General features: G+C 44.6%; 1 protein-coding gene across 4 annotated transcripts in view; it reads right to left on the reverse strand.

Moving 5' to 3' along the window:
• LOC128703825 (neuroligin-2) overlaps positions 1-18,064 on the reverse strand; it is a 446,601-nt gene that overhangs the window by 420,882 nt on the left and 7,655 nt on the right. The gene's annotated exons all lie outside the window — the stretch shown is intronic.

Raw genomic sequence — 18,064 nt, forward strand, 5'->3', positions numbered from 1 at the left:
AGGGAATAGGAGAGAGAGAGAGAGAGAGAGAGAGAGAGAGAGAGAGAGAGAGAGAGAGAGAGAGAGAGAGAGAGAGAGAGAGAGAGAGGAAAAGGGAGGAAATTCATGGTTGTACGAGGGAATGATAGCTAACAGAGGACTTGCTGAGAAAAGGAGAGGAAATTAGAGGATAAAGGAAAGGGTAGAAGAAAGGAAAGAGGAGAGAGGAAGAAAGAGAGGGTGGGGAAGGGGGATAGATGGCAGAGGAGAAAGAGGAAGGGAAAGAGGAAATAGGGGGAGAGAGAGAGAGAGAGAGAGATTCATTAAAAATATATAATTACAACCACAAACCCCTCTTCCACAACTACACCCCCTCTTCCACAACCACAACTATACCCATTCTTCCACAACCACAACTATACCCATTCTTCCACAACCACAACTACACCCCCTCTTCCACAACCACAACTATACCCATTCTTCCACAACCACAACTACACCCCCTCTTCCACAACCACAACTATACCCCCTCTTCCACAACCACAACTGCACCCCCTCTTCCACAACCACAACTACACCCTCTCTTCCACAACCACAACTATACCCCCTCTTCCACAACCACAACTACACCCCCTCTTCCACAACCACACCCCCTCTTCCACAACCACACCCCCACTTCCACAACCACACCCCCTCTTCCACAACCACAACTACACCCCCTCTTCCACAACCACACCCCCTCTTCCACAACCACAACTACACCCCCTCTTCCACAACCACACCCCCTCTTCCACAACCACAACTACACCCCCTCTTCCACAACCACACCCCCTCTTCCACAATCACAACTACACCCCCTCTTCCACAACCACAACTGCACCCCCTCTTCCACAACCACAACTACACCCTCTCTTCCACTACCACAACTATACCCCCTCTTCCACAACCACAACTACACCCCCTCTTCCACAACCACACCCCCTCTTCCACAACCACAACTACACCCCCTCTTCCACAACCACACCCCCTCTTCCACAACCACAACTACACCCCCTCTTCCACAACCACACCCCCTCTTCCACAACCACAACTACACCCCCTCTTCCACAACCACACCCCCTCTTCCACAACCACACCCCCTCTTCCACAACCACAACTACACCCCCTCTTCCACAACCACAACTACACCACTCTTCCACAACCACAACTATAACCCCTCTTCCACAACCACAACTACACCCCCTCTTCCACAACCACAACTATAACCCCTCTTCCACAACCACAACTACACCCCCTCTTCCACAACCACAACACCCCCTCTTCCACAACCACAACTACACCCCCTCTTCCACAACCACAACTACACCCCATCTTCCACAACCACAACTATACCCCCTCTTCCACAACCACAACTACACCCCCTCTTCCACAACCACAACTACACCCCCTCGTCCACAACCACAACACCCCCTCTTCCACAACCACAACTACACCCCCTCTTCCACAACCACAACTACACCCCATCTTCCACAACCACAACTACACCCCATCTTCCACAACCACAACTATACCCCCTCTTCCACAACCACAACTACACCCCCTCTTCCACAACCACAACTACACCCCCTCTTCCACAACCACAACTACACCCCCTCTTCCACAACCACAACTACACCCCCTCTTCCACAACAACTATACCCCCTCTTCCACAACCACAGCTATACCCCCTCTTCCACAACAACTATACCCCCTCTTCCACAACAACTACACCCCCTCTTCCACAACAACTATACCCCCTCTTCCACAACCACAGCTATACCCCCTCTTCCACAACAACTATACCCCCTCTTCCACAACAACTATACCCCCTCTTCCACAACCACAACTATACCCCCTCTTCCACAACCACAACTATACCCCCTCTTCCACAACCACAACTATACCCCTTCTTCCACAACAACTATACCCCCTCTTCCACAACCACAACTATACTCTCTTCCACAACCACAACTGTACCCCCTCTTCCACAATCACAACTGTACCCCCTCTTCCACAACCACAACTGTACCCCCTCTTCCACAACCAAAACTGTACCCCCTCTTCCACAACCACAACTGTACCCCCTCTTCCACAACCAGAACTATACCCCCTCTTCCACAAACAGAACTATACCCCCTCTTCCACAACCAGAACTATACCCCCTCTTCCACAAACAGAACTATACCCCCTCTTCCACAACCACAACTATACCCCCTCTTCCACAACCACAACTATACCCCCTCTTCCATAACCACAACTATACCCCCTCTTCCAAAACCACAACTATACCCCCTCTTCCAAAACCACAACTATACCCCCTCTTCCATAACCACAACTATACCCCCTCTTCCATAACCACAACTATACCCCCTCTTCCATAACCACAACTATACCCCCTCTTCCATAACCACAACTATACCCCCTCTTCCACAACCAGAACTATACCCCCTCTTCCATAACCACAACTATACCCCCTCTTCCATAACCACAACTATACCCCCTCTTCCATAACCACAACTATACCCCCTCTTCCATAACCACAACTATACCCCCTCTTCCACAACCACAACTATACCCCCTCTTCCACAACCACAACTATACCCCCTCTTCCACAACCACAACTATACCCCCTCTTCCACAACCACAACTATACCCCCTCTTCCACAACCAGAACTATACCCCCTCTTCCACAACCAGAACTATACCCCCTCTTCCACAACCACAACTATACCCCCTCTTCCACAACCACAACTATACCCCCTCTTCCACAACCACAACTATACCCCCTCTTCCACAACCACAACTATATGCCCTCTTCCACAACCACAACTATACCCCCTCTTCCACAACCACAACTATACCCCCTCTTCCATAACCACAACTATACCCCCTCTTCCACAACCACAACTATATGCCCTCTTCCACAACCAGAACTATACCCCCTCTTCCACAACCACAACTATATGCCCTCTTCCACAACCACAACTATACCCCCTCTTCCACAACCACAACTATACCCCCTCTTCCACAACCACAACTATACCCCCTCTTCCACAACCACAACTATACCCCCTCTTCCACAACCACAACTATACCCCCTCTTCCACTGTCGTGGGGGTTCGAAGGAGATATGAAGGTTGAAGATAAACACACTTGTTGGATGGTAACACTATATTGCAGTGTGTGAGAAAGGGGAGCCCAACCTGCCGTGTGTTACCTGGTGTAGACCTATGCGTGGACTTAGACCAAGGTAGCGCGTCCCACGTACTCATGCCGCATCCCGTGACGTCATACAGTCACTAGGCCCAGCACAGGGGTCGTGTATGTTAAACATATGGATGATACTCAGATAAGCTATATATATATACAGGGGATTTAGTAGCTATGCTGACACCACAACCACTACTATACCCCCTCTTCCACAACCACAACTACACCTTCTTTCACAACCACAACTATACCCCCTCTTCCACAACCACAACTCCATCCCCTCTTCTACAACCACAACAACCCTCTTCCACAACCACAACTATACCCCCCTCTTCAACAACCACTACACCCCCTCTTCCACAACCCCTTTTTCACAACCACAACTACACCTTCATCCACAACCACAACTACACCTTCATCCACAACCACAACTACACCCTTTCTTCCACAACTCCCTCTTCCACAAGTAGACACACCCTCTCTCACACACACACACACACACACACACACACACACACACACACACACACACACACACAGCCACTAACACACACACACACACACACACACACACACACACACACACACACACACACACACACACACACACACACACACACAGCCACTAACACCCACACACACACAAAACCACTACCATACACACACCCTCTGTCACAACAGTACGCCCTTCTCAATACCCATTCTTCTCCCTACCACAAACACAACCTGATAGCTATATTATGCACCCTCCACCCATATTGTGGGCGGTAGCCACAAGATAACGCAAGTACACACTGGGTGTAGGGAGAGTGACCCATAGTTGTGTTGACTAAGCAAGGTTTGGTGCCGAGATGCGTTATTCATAAGTGCTCTATAAGTACTGGGAAATTCAGTGGTAAAACAGTGTAATCACCACAACAGTGGCAACAGTAATTTCACTGAAGCTTTACGAGTGGTTTAGGTACCTTGGTTAGAGCGGTTTAATACACAAATAATGACTATTTTTATATCTACAAGTACATGATACAATTTATAAAGACCACTGCTGACAGACCAAACTTAAAAAAACCACAACCACACCTAATTAACGACCACACTTCATTAACCATACCTCATTAACCACAACCACACCTCATTAACCACACATGTTCAATAAGAAGCAAAGTCTTCATGCTGGTTCACCAGCACTTGCCAGCAATAATGGAAACCTCAATATAAATATTTGTTTCCTGCAGTTGTTGGAGCCCAAATGTCACTACAAGTGAAGATAAATATGCAGAGGGAAGTTAGGTCACTGGGAAAGACGACTCAAGTGGAAATATGTAGAGTGTACTCGCCGAGTTGTGCTTGAGAGGGGGTCGAGTCTCGGCTCCTCGCCAGCCTCGTTACATCTAGACGACTGGTTCCGCTGTGTCATAGGCTTCAGGGATATGTATTTTGTCCTACAACTGTGTATGATGTTAGATTAAACTGCATTCTTAGCAAGTTTCGCTTCTCGTATATATATTCTTCAGTGTATTCACTGTAGTATGGAGACCAGAAATGAGCTGCGTAATCCAAGTCAGGTCAAACTTGTGATACCTATGAGCTTTGAGCTCACATATGTATATATATGCAATGAGATCACAGTAAACAGGTGATATAGCAATATGAAGAACAACAACTGTGAAAATAATAGTGAAATTCCATGCGCTTTCGTGACTTCTCACATTATCAAGGAACTATGATTATGTGAGAAAACACGAAAGCGCTTGGAATTTCACTATTTTTTTCAAGTGATTGTTCTGCATATTGCGCTATCACCTGTTTACTGTGATCTCATTGCGCACAAATATATATATATATATATATATATATATATATATATATATATATATATATATATATATATATATCTAGGTAGTAGGTTGGTAGACAGCAGCCACCCAGGGAGGTACTACCGTCCTGCCAAGTGAGTGTAAAACGGAAACCTGTAATTGTTTTACATGATGGTAGCATTGCTGGTGTCTTTTTTCTGTCTCATAAACATGCAAGATTTCAGGTACGTCTTGCTACTTCTACTTACACTTAGGTCACACTACACATACATGTACAAGCATATATATACACACACCTCTGGGTTTTCTTCTATTTTCTTTCTAATTCTTGTTCTTGTTTATTTCCTCTTATCTTCATGGGGAAGTGGAACAAAATTCTTCCTCCGTAAGCCATGCGTGTTGTAAGAGGCGACTAAAATGCCGGGAGCAAGGGGCTAGTAACCCCTTCTCCCGTATATATTACTAAATGTAAAAAGAGAAACTTTCGTTTTCTTTTTGGGCCACCCCGCCTTGGTGGGATACGGCCGGTTTATATATATATATATATATATATATATATATATATATATATATATATATATATATATATATATATATATACATATATATATATACACATACATACACACACACACACACGCTCGTTTTATTCCACTTGTCTATCTTCTGTCTCGCTTCACACTGTATATTGGTTATACTAATCTTACCTCTTTAATTCATCTTTATCATTGGTCTTCTCATAGTATATTATTTTTTAAGATTTTGCTTCTTGTTTTATCGCCTTACGTCTTGCCCACAGATGTACTACATACACATTAATACGCAACCACTGCTGCTTATTTTTCAATTCTTACCTCACCAATGTCTGATTAACTGGGCTCAATGTTTCTCATTCGAGTCAGCAAGAAATTCTCTCTTTCCTGGAGCTACTTGTGTGTGTTTCACTAAATTTCTCACTACTGATTCCAGATTATTTGCCGTGTTTCTGTATCCTCTGGTGATCCAGTTTTGTTAGTATATTTATGGGTCGATCATAACCAGGTCCTTAATTATCATCATCCCCCCACAGCGTCTGTGGGGGGATGGAAGGCATTCAGGCTCAATCTAGGGAACTGGAGCTCAGATCCAATTCCCCAGGTAAAGAGCCCTCACCAGTATCAAGGAGCCTCCATTGAGGGGGTAACCCATGGCAAGCGGGTCCTAAAGTGCACCGGCCAGTGAGTTTTAGGGCTCACTCGCCATGGGTTCGAATCCCACCCGTTCTGTGGTTTGTTTGTTATTACGATTTCGTGAGTCACCAGTAGAACTACATACAAAAGGTGAGGTAATCAGTCCCTCAGCCTTGGAGGGACTTTGCCCTCGTCTGCTGCACGTCCTTATCCACTGACGCCTATATAACCGCCAGTCTTCTTGCCTTTGCTCCAGATTCTCCTCCACCACGATGCTGTGAACACTAACTCCAAGGCTGAGGGACTGATTACCTCATCTTTTGTATATAGTTCTACTGTCTTCTAATTATGTCCTAGAATCTGTATTGATAAAGCCACTGGATGGCGAAACGTCTACAATAAAGATATCCAGATGTTGCACATGTGTCTTAACTTTCAGGTATAAGGGGGAAAAACACCCCTTTCTTTTCCCGGTGATCGAACCCGGGAGCTATCGGATGTGCACAGAACACCCTGAATAGCTACAAGTCAACGTGAATAGAAATGACAAGACGAAAAATAGCTGTAGATAAGATAGCGCCGTTGGGTTTAAGAAAGGAGTGGATGGAGAAGTGTAGAAGCAAGCAGTGAAATTAAGATGGTTAATTAATAAGACAGAAGTAGCAGGAACACTTTTTAGAGAGCATCTGGCTCTATATAGAACCTTATCATGACTTGATAAAGCTCTCCACAGAGCCACTTGATGATTCTTATTGGCGATATGCCATTTCATCTAGAGTTAATGAGCTCAGGAAACAGGAACGAACGGTTTATGGTGAGAGTTGGACTAGACTGAGGAGAGGGGAAGGGGGAAGGGGAAAAAGGGGAGAGTAAAATAGATCTGCTACATGGTTATTTCCCGTAATAAAAAGGTCGACTATAAACCATACCCCCGGCCGGGATTGAACCCGCGGTCATAGAGTCTCAAAACTCCAGCCCGTCGCGTTAGCCACTAGACCAGCTAGCCACAATAAGATTCATCCAACTAGGTGTATTATCCCGGCCGGGGGTATGGTTTATTTGCAATCGTGTCATTACGATTTCTTAAGTCAAGTTAAGGTCGACTATCCCCACTATATGTAAATAAAACACAATGCGGATTTTTTTTTGTACACAATTTTACAGGTATAAGGTACCCAACTTTATTTACAGGTTAAGACCTGTTACCTATGTCAACTTATCTGGAAACCTTTTTATTGTTTAGACGTTTCACCCACCAGAGTTATCATCACTGAAGTCCCTGGTGGGCGAAACGTCAATATACATTACAATAACCCACTGTGTGTCCAGTTAAGGAATGCAAAATGGAATTCTGTGAACCATATAACGATAATTATTAGAGTGCAATAGTCTTCAGGCAGACGATGCAACATCCCCCCCAATGAAAAAGCCCACTGTGTGGGTGAAACGTTGTCAATAAAGGATCACATTATACTGCATATGTGTTTATATTTCCATGAATACACAGAGAAAATACAACAGTTCCCCCATCATGCATAAGGAAAATTACCAGAAGACCCCTGGCTGCCCTCAAGGAGGAGCTGGATAGATACCGAAAGTCGGTACCCGGGTTGTGGTTCGTACGTTGGATTGCATGCATCCAGCAGTAACAGTCTGGTTGGATCAGGCCCTGATTCACCGCGAGGCCTGGACGAGGACCGGGTCGCGGGGGCGTTGACCCCCTCCTCCCACAGAACATCAGGGTAGACTCCAAGAAGAAGACTTTAAAGAACTAACTAAATTCTTAATATTATCTTCTTGGCTTGTTTATATCACCAGCTTCTTACTGCACGATGTTTCGTACTGTTTATATACTAAAGGAGCTTCGTACGGGCCTCGTGTGGGCCTCGTGTGGGCCTCGTGTGAACCTCGTGTGAACCTCGTGTGAACCTCGTGTGGGCCTCGTGTGGGCCTCGTGTGGGCCTCGTGTGGGCCTCGTGTGAGCCTCGTGTGGGCCTCGTGTGGGCCTCGTGTGGGCCTCGTGTGGGCCTCGTGTGGGCCTCGTGTGGGCCTCGTGTGGGCCTCGTGTGAACCTCGTGTGGGCCTCGTGTGAACCTCGTGTGAACCTCGTGTGAGCCTCGTGTGGGCCTCGTGTGGGCCTCGTGTGGGCCTCGTGTGGGCCTCGTGTGGGCCTCACAACAACACATCTAAAACATTCCATAGCAAAAGCTCACAATCCCAATCATTATCAATTCGCGATTGATAACTATCTACGATGGAATGTGACTTTTACCTCCAATTTGCGGCAGAAATGTGCAAAGTTTGTATACCTCTGACACGCGAAAAAAAAAAAAAATTCACTACCTGGAGGCCTGGTCACAGACCGGGCCGCGGGGGCGTTGACCCCCGGAACTCTCTCCAGGTAAACTCCAGGTAAACCCCTTCATTCGGGGAATTTATGTACTTTTTTTTAAGGTCTTCAGTGAACGCTCCCTCTTCTGAACCTCTGAGTTTCATACTTCCCTTCATTATGTATCTCCACGTTTCACCTTTCATAACCAACAACTGCGTAATAAAAAATTAAGAAGTGGTAATACGGACCCAAGGTGAAATATTCCAGCGACAAGCAGTGTGTGGGAAGGCAGCGGCCACAAGGGTCGAGGTGAGGGAGCAACGAAGACACCAGCCAACGTGACCAGACTTCCAGAGGTGTCGAGGTGCTAGAGTGAAGCTCAGGGTATTTTTTTCGTACGGTAATCCGACCTCCGCAACACGATGATGATGCAGGGAAAAAAAAAGAATAAGCATCTCTTATCTTCCTTAGGATGCGACCCACAACAGCCAACTAATTCTAGGTAATAATAATTATTATACAAATACACGATACAACTTATACAGACCATAGCTAACATCACTGACAGATTATATAGAAAGTCCCTGGTTATGCAGAGCATTCCGGGCAATATAGGTTTATTTTGTCCCCAGGATGCGACCCACACCAGTCGGCTTATAACATTCACGTACCTTACTGTTAGGTGAACATGGACAGCAGGTGTAGTAACGAAACACATCCTAATATTTCCACCCGTACCAAGGATCGAACCACGGAACTCAGTGTGTGAGCTGAGTGCGCTACAGAGCTATGGGGGTACTTATTTACTTAAAATCTGGGCAGCAAGTGTAAGGTGACTTGTCCATTCGTCACAGCTAAGTAACTGGTCCTAAGTGCTTCGAAACGAAGTAGCTAAAAGATGTTTCTCTCACAGTTTCCTTGACTCTGGTGAGAGGCCCCTCAAGGAAGGTTCCTTGATGTTGGTGAGGGGCTCTTGATTTAGGGAATTGGATCTGTGCTCCAGTTCCCCGAATTAAGCCTGAATGCCTTCCACATCCCCCCCCAGGCGCTGTATAATCCTCCAGGTTTAGCGCTTCCCCCTTGATTATAATAATAATCTGGTGAGAGGCTCTTGATCTAGGAAACTGGATCTGTGCTCCGGTTCCCAGAATTGAGCCTGAATACCTTCCATCCTTCCCCCACATGCGCTATATAATCCTACGGGTTTAGCGCTCCCCCATAATTAAAAAGAAACCCTCTCAGTGCGTGATGGAAGAGAGATTTCTTTCCCAAGCTTAGATAATACAACTCATCCATCAAATACAAACAAGGGGATCAACTCATCGTACCATCACACACTAGAGTTCAACTCTATCTTCAGGATATTGAATACAATTATCCCAAATTTAAAGCTTGGCTTATAGATCTACAATACCACATTTATGGCCAACACGAATGCAAATTCGTTATTCGTATACGTCTGATTCTATGCACGAATTCCGAACAAATAAAAGGGTCAGAAAAGTGCGAAGATATTTTCCACCCCAAGACGCAAAACCCATAAAATCAACAATCCCAATCTTTTTGTCTAAGATCACTCATCCCTAATCTTGCCCAATCCCCGATTGATCAAGGAGAGTAAACAGTTCTGAAGACTTTAAGGATCTTACCTGTGAGGTCAGTCAGTACTTGTACCAATAAAATGTTAAGTCATATACACTAACATTCGTAGTCTGAGATTATTGCCCCAAATAAAGAACTGTTTACATTATCAAGTACACACAAACAAGTCCATTCTACCAAATACACAGACACGTACACGCTACCAAATACACAGACACGCTACCAAATACACAGACACGTACACGCTACCAAATACACAGACACGTACACGCTATCAAATACAGACACGTACACGCTACCAAATACACAGACACGTACACGCTACCAAATACACAGACACGTACACGCTACCAAATACACCGAAGTACTTACTAAAAAGTATACACAAAAGTACATACTAACAAGTACACACTAACAAGTACACATCAACTACACACTAACAACTACGCAGAAAAACCGAAAACCAACACGCAAATGATGTGAAAAATAGTGTAAAAAAAATTTTAACGTAGATAATAGTTCACTCTAGGCAAATCTTTATCACGTCTTTCTAAAACTTACCTTGGGCGAAACGTTCCCTCGAAGTGCCTTTCTTTTGGCCATATCTGTTGGCACTCCATGGGAGATAACGAAGAAAAACGTACATGATACCTACACAACTATACTAGTCACATCACGTCAGAAGTCGCATCTCCTTGAGTCGGGTCACGTCAAGAGTCGTGTTTTCCTGAGTCAGGTCACTTCAAAAGTCGTGTGTCCCCGAGTCAGGCCCGACGGCTGCCGCCTCCCAGTCGAGGCGTCGCCTGAAAATTTTAAACAGGCTCCTTATTTCTTCTATATTTGACCTTATTCACCCAGGACACCTCGAGAACGTTTGGGTCCTTGAGCTTCTATCACATCAAACACAAACACGAAGGTATCAAGGACCGAAACGTCGACAGTCATTTCATTATAAATCGTACTCTAAGAGTGGACCCGGCTACCCATTCACTGATTTGGTTACCAATACACTGATTTACCTACCAATACACTGATTTAACAACCAATACACTGATTTAACAACCAATACACTGATTTAACTACCAATACACTGATTTAACTACCAATACACTGATTTAACTACCAATACACTGATTTAACTACCAATACACTGATTTACCTACCAATACACTGATTTAACTACCAATACACTGATTCAGCTACCAACACACTGATTTACCTACCAATACACTGATTTACCTACCAATACACTGATATACCTACCAATACACTGATATACCTACCAATACACTGATTTACCTACCAATACACTGATTTACCTACCAATACACTGATTTACCTACCAATACACTGATTTACCTACCAATACACTGATTTACCTACCAATACACTGATTTACCTACCAATACACTGATTTACCTACCAATACACTGATTTACCTACCAACACACTGATTTACCTACCAATACACTGATTTACCTACCAATACACTGATTTACCTACCAATACACTGATTTACCTACCAATACACTGATTTACCTACCAATACACTGATTAACCTACCAATACACTGATTTACCTACCAATACACTGATTTACCTACCAACACACTGATTTACCTACCAATACACTGATTTACCTACCAATACACTGATTTACCTACCAATACTCTGATTTACCTACCAATACTCTGATTTACCTACCAATACACTGATTTACCTACCAATACACTCTTCTGACCTCGGGTAATAATCTCCCGGATGTAAACAAAGCCAGGAGGTGTAAGGAAACTTGGCAACACGTCTCGGCTTTCTTAAGAACCGGCTTTTAGGCCCAGAGAAACTGGGAGTCTAAATATACTAGTAAATAAACTAGTAAATAAAGGTATTTCTAGTAACTGGGTTTTTCTTGTCTGCAGTTCCAGCGTCTTCGTTAACTAGTTGAATTAGATTCCCTCGTTAAGCTTTTCCCTGCCTCGTTGTGCTGTTCTCTGCATCGTTAAACTTTTTCCCTCCTTCATCCTACTTTTCCCCTGCCTAGTTTCATATTTTTCCCCTGCCTCGTTCTATTTTTCCCCTTGCCTCGTTCTGCTTTTTCCCTGCCTCGTTCTATTTTTCCCCTGCCCTCCCATACTTCTGACGTGGACAGCCACAAAGCCAAGGGATGCTATTACAATTTCCCCCACCCACCCTTTATTCTTTCCCCGCTGTTTCTTCTTTCTCCCTCCCCTTGTCCGCCTGCTCATTTTCTCTTTCTCTCCTCCTCTCCCTCTCGTAGCTTCACTTCCACACCTACATCCTTGATGGAATGATTGAAGATATTCCATCGATCTACTGAAGTCTCCCAGCTCAGGCTGAGACACACACACAACTTGGTGAGTGTGCACACACACACGCACCAAGTAACGATCAGCGAAGAGACGGGGCCAGGAGCTACGACTCGATCCCTGCAAATGCAAATGTGAGTACATACACACACAATTATATATATATATATATATATATATATATATATATATATATATATATATATATATATATATATATATATATATATATATATATATATATATATATATATATCGTGCGATATAGGTAAAATTGGTCAATTAGCAAAATCTCTTTTAAAATTAAGTCCTTTCTAAAATTTTCTCTTATATGTTTAAAGATATTTTTCAATTTATGTTAATGTAAAAATTAATAATTTTGTACCAAACGGACCTTACAAAACTTAATTAACCTTATTATAACAAACAATTTAATTTAGCCTAATCCAACTAAATATATTTTAGATAAATTTACGATAATTAATAAACACAGTAAAATACATTTTTCTCGTGAGGTTCAGAAAGAATTTTTGCCAAATTATTGCCTACACAAATTTTCGCTTGCCTTATTCGGCAAGAAGAGTGTTGCTGTTTAAGCCAAAACCGCAAATTTTACCTATTCGGCACGACGTGTGTGTGTGTGTTTTTTTTGTGTGTGTGTGTGTGTGTGTCTGTGTGTAATATATATATATATATATATATATATATATATATATATATATATATATATATATATATATATATATATATATATATATATATATATATATAATCACATTTTAATTTCAAGTGCAGTAAGAATTAATGAATAAATGACGTATTAATGTCTGCTGACAATCCTACTTGACATTTAAAACACAAATGTCAGTTGAATTATGAAGATAAACAATGGCTTGTGTAAAGGGGATTTTAAATTCAAATTCAAAGTTTATTCTCTATAAAGATTACAATGTTGAATTTACAGAATTTGGTTGTTGTGTGGTTTACATGTAGTTAAATAATGATTACAGAGTGTACCACTAGAACACCTAGCATGGCTAGGCATTACAGAGTGTACCACTAGAACGCCTAGCATGGCTAGGGATTACAGAGTGTACCACTAGAGCGCCTAGCATGGCTAGGCATTATAGAGTGTACCACTAGAACGCCTAGCATGGCTAGGCATTACAGAGTGTACCACTAGAGCGCCTAGCATGGCTAGGCATTACAGAGTGTACCACTAGAGCGCCTAGCATGGCTAGGCATTACAGAGTGTACCACTAGAGCGCCTAGCATGGCTAGGCATTACAGAGTGTACCACTAGAACACCTAGCATGGCTAGGCATTACAGAGTGTACCACTAGAGCGCCTAGCATGGCTAGGCATTACAGAGTGTACCACTAGAACACCTAGCATGGCTAGGCATTACAGAGTGTACCACTAGAGCGCCTAGCATGGCTAGGCATTACAGAGTGTACCACTAGAACGCCTAGCATGGCTAGGCATTACAGAGTGTACCACTAGAACGCCTAGCATGGCTAGGCATTACAGAGTGTACCACTAGAGCGCCTAGCATGGCTAGGCATTATAGAGTGTACCACTAGAACGCCTAGCATGGCTAGGCATTACAGAGTGTACCACTAGAGCGCCTAGCATGGCTAGGCATTACAGAGTGTACCACTAGAGCGCCTAGCATGGCTAGGCATTACAGAGTGTACCACTAGAACACCTAGCATGGCTAGGCATTACAGAGTGTACCACTAGAGCGCCTAGCATGGCTAGGCATTACAGAGTGTACCACTAGAACACCTAGCATGGCTAGGCATTACAGTGTACCACTAGAACACCTAGCATGGCTAGGCATTTCGGGCAGACTTAGTTTAATTCTTTATTTTAAAATATTACAAATTATGAGGTAAGTTGGTATTATGGCTAAGTGACTAAATACTAGTTTGTGAGTTTAGCAATGTGAATGCTTTTGTTTTGGCACAGTACATAGTTTCAGTATTGGAGTATCATAGGATTCATTATTTTAAGATTGAGATTAATATTTCTGTTTATGGTCAAATGGGTGAGTGTAAGTGTGAACCACCAGGTGGTATTCGTGTAGTTAGTTGACGGGGTTTATCAGGGAGATAAGATGTTTTCTAATGGTAGTTTTGAAGGTGATGAATGTGTCTGCAGTTCTAGAGTTCTCAGGTAGCGTGTTCCAGATTTTAGGGCCTTTGACATACATTGAATTTTTGTAAAGGTTTAGTCGGACATGGGGAATGTCGTAGAGATGTTTGTGTCTGGTGTTATGCCTGTGGGTTCTGTCACAACTATCAAGAAAGCGTTTTAGGTCAAGGTTGATATTGGAGTTTGAAGTCCTGTAGATGTAGATTGCACAGTAGTAAGTGTGGATGTACTGAACAGGGAGTAAGTTTAGATCTATGAAGAGTGGGGGGGCAGTGTTGCCAGGGATGGGATTTAGTGATTATTCTTACTGCAGCTTTTTGTTGGGTTATTATTGGCTTTAGGTGTGTTGCTGCAGTTGATCCCCAAGCACAAATAGCATAGGTGAGGTATAGATAAATAAGTGAGTGGTATAGTGTGAGAAGGGCATTTTGCGGCACGTAGTATCGTATCTTGGAGAGGATCCCAACTGTTTTGGATACTTTTTTGGTTATGTGTTGGATATGGGTGCTGAAATTCAGGTTGTTGTCAAGGTATAGGCCTAGGAATTTGCCCTCATTATGTCTGGTAATTAGAGTGTTGTCGATCTTAATGTTAATTTGTGCATCTCCTGCTCTGCTACCAAACATAATATAGTAGGTTTTGTCAGTGTTAAGCGTAAGTTTATTGGCTGTCATCCAAGTCGATATTTTGATCAGCTCCTCGTTAACAATGGTGTTGAGGGTGGCAAGATTAGGGTGAGAGATGACATAAGTCGTGTCGTCAGCAAAGAGTAAATAACAGTACTTTTTTGGGGGGGAGGGGGACAAAAATCACGTTCATGTCTTGTATTTTGTAGATTTGTTTATCGGATTTGAATTGATGTGAATTAATTTTAATTCGTGTTTAAGATTTTTTTATTGGCTTTTATATTGGAAAAATTGGAAGTCTCGGGGATTTCGGGCGTTTGTGACGGCGTCTTCAGTGGAGGAGAAATATGTTGCAAATGTATTTAGCTGGGGAGGGGGGTGGGGGAACCGACATTGGTATCTCTTGGTGGTACTTGGCACCATAGTGATGGTACCTGGCACCATAGTGATGGTACCTGGCACCATAGTGACGGTACCTGGCACCATAGTGATGGTACCTGGCACAATAGTGACGGTACCTGGCACCATAATGATGGTACTTGGCACCATAGTGATGGTACTTGGCACAATAGTGATGGTACCTGGCACAATAGTGATGGTACTTGGCACCATAGTGATGGTACTTGGCACCATAGTGATGGTACCTGTCATAATAGTGATAGTACTTGGCACCATAGTGATGGTACTTGGCACCATAGTGATGGCACTTGGCACCATAGTGATGGTACCTGTCACAATAGTGATGGTACTTGGCACCATAGTGATGGTACCTGTCATAATAGTGATGGTACCTGGCACAATAGTGACGGTACCTGGCACCATAATGATGGTACTTGGCACCATAGTGATGGTACTTGGCACAATAGTGATGGTACCTGGCACAATAGTGATGGTACTTGGCACCATAGTGATGGTACTTGGCACCATAGTGATGGTACCTGTCATAATAGTGATAGTACTTGGCACCATAGTGATGGTACTTGGCACCATAGTGATGGCACTTGGCACCATAGTGATGGTACTTGGCACCATAGTGATGGTACTTGGCACCCTAGTGATAGTACTTGGCACCATAGTGATGGTACCTGTCATAATAGTGATAGTACTTGGCACCATAGTGATGGTACTTGGCACCATATTGATGGCACTTGGCACCATAGTGATGGTACTTGGCACCATAGTGATGGTACCTGTCACAATAGTGATGGTACTTGGCACCATAGTGATGGTACCTGGCACCATAGTGATGGTACCTGGCACCATAGTGATGGTACCTGGCACAATAGTGATGGTATTTGGCACCACAGTGATGGTACCTGGCACCACAGTGATGGTACCTGGCACCACAGTGATGGTACCTGGCACCACAGTGATGGTACCTGGCACCACAGTGATGGTACCTGGCACCATAGTGATGGTACCTGGCACCATAGTAATGGTACCTGGCACCATAGTAATGGTACCTGGCACCATAGTAATGGTACCTGGCACCATAGTAATGGTACCTGTCTTAACAGTGATGGTACTTGGCACCATAGTGATGGTACTTGGCACCATAGTGATGGTACTTGGCACCATAGTGATGGTACCTGGCACAATAGTGATGGTACCTGGCACAATAGTGATGGTACCTGGCACAATAGTGATGGTACCTAGCACCATAGTGATGGTATCTGGCACCACAGTGATGGTACCTGGCACCATAGTGATGGTACCTAGCACCATAGTGATGGTACCTAGCACCATAGTGGTAGTACGTGGCACCACAGTGAAGGTACTTGGCACCATAGTGATGGTACTTGGTATGATGGTGATGGTACCTGGTACGATGGTGGTGGTGGTGGTACCTGTCATTATGGTAGTGGTACCTGTCACCATGGCGCTGGTGGTACCTATCACCATGGTGGTGATACGTGGCTTTATATAGCTCAGTCATGAGCGAAACGTAGTCTAAATAAAAGTTTTTGTCTATATATTGTCTTCATACCCACACCTTTCGGTATTATACCACTACACAGTGGCCCGTGGCAAAGCTCTCGTTCCACACAGTGGCCCGTGGCAAAGCTCTCGTTCCACACAGTGGCCCGTGGCAAAGATCTCGTTCCACACAGTGGCCCGTGGCAAAGCTCTCGTTCCACACAGTGGCCCGTGGCAAAGCTCTCGTTCCACACAGTGGCCCGTGGCAAAGCTCTCGTTCCACACAGTGGCCCGTGGCAAAGCTCTCGTTCCACACAGTGGCCCGTGGCAAAGCTCTCGTTCCACACAGTGGCCCGTGGCAAAGCTCTCGTTCCACACAGTGGCCCGTGGCAAAGCTCTCGTTCCACACAGTGGCCCGTGGCAAAGCTCTCGTTCCACACAGTGGCCCGTGGCAAAGCTCTCGTTCCACACAGTGGCCCGTGGCAAAGCTCTCGTTCCACACAGTGGCCCGTGGCAAAGCTCTCGCTCCACACAGTGGCCCGTGGCAAAGCTCTCGTTCCACACAGTGGCCCGTGGCAAAGCTCTCGTTCCACACAGTGGCCCGTGGCAAAGCTCTCGTTCCACACAGTGGCCCGTGGCAAAGCTCTCGTTCCACACAGTGGCCCGTGGCAAAGCTCTCGTTCCACACAGTGGCCCGTGGCAAAGCTCTCGTTCCACACAGTGGCCCGTGGCAAAGCTCTCGTTCCACACAGTGGCCCGTGGCAAAGCTCTCGCTCCACACAGTGGCCCGTGGCAAAGCTCTCGCTCCACACAGTGGCCCGTGGCAAAGCTCTCGCTCCACACAGTGGCCCGTGGCAAAGCTCTCGCTCCACACAGTGGCCCGTGGCAAA

Source organism: Cherax quadricarinatus, chromosome 87 (genome assembly GCF_038502225.1).
Source record: "Cherax quadricarinatus isolate ZL_2023a chromosome 87, ASM3850222v1, whole genome shotgun sequence".
Taxonomy (NCBI): Eukaryota; Metazoa; Arthropoda; class Malacostraca; order Decapoda; family Parastacidae; genus Cherax; species Cherax quadricarinatus.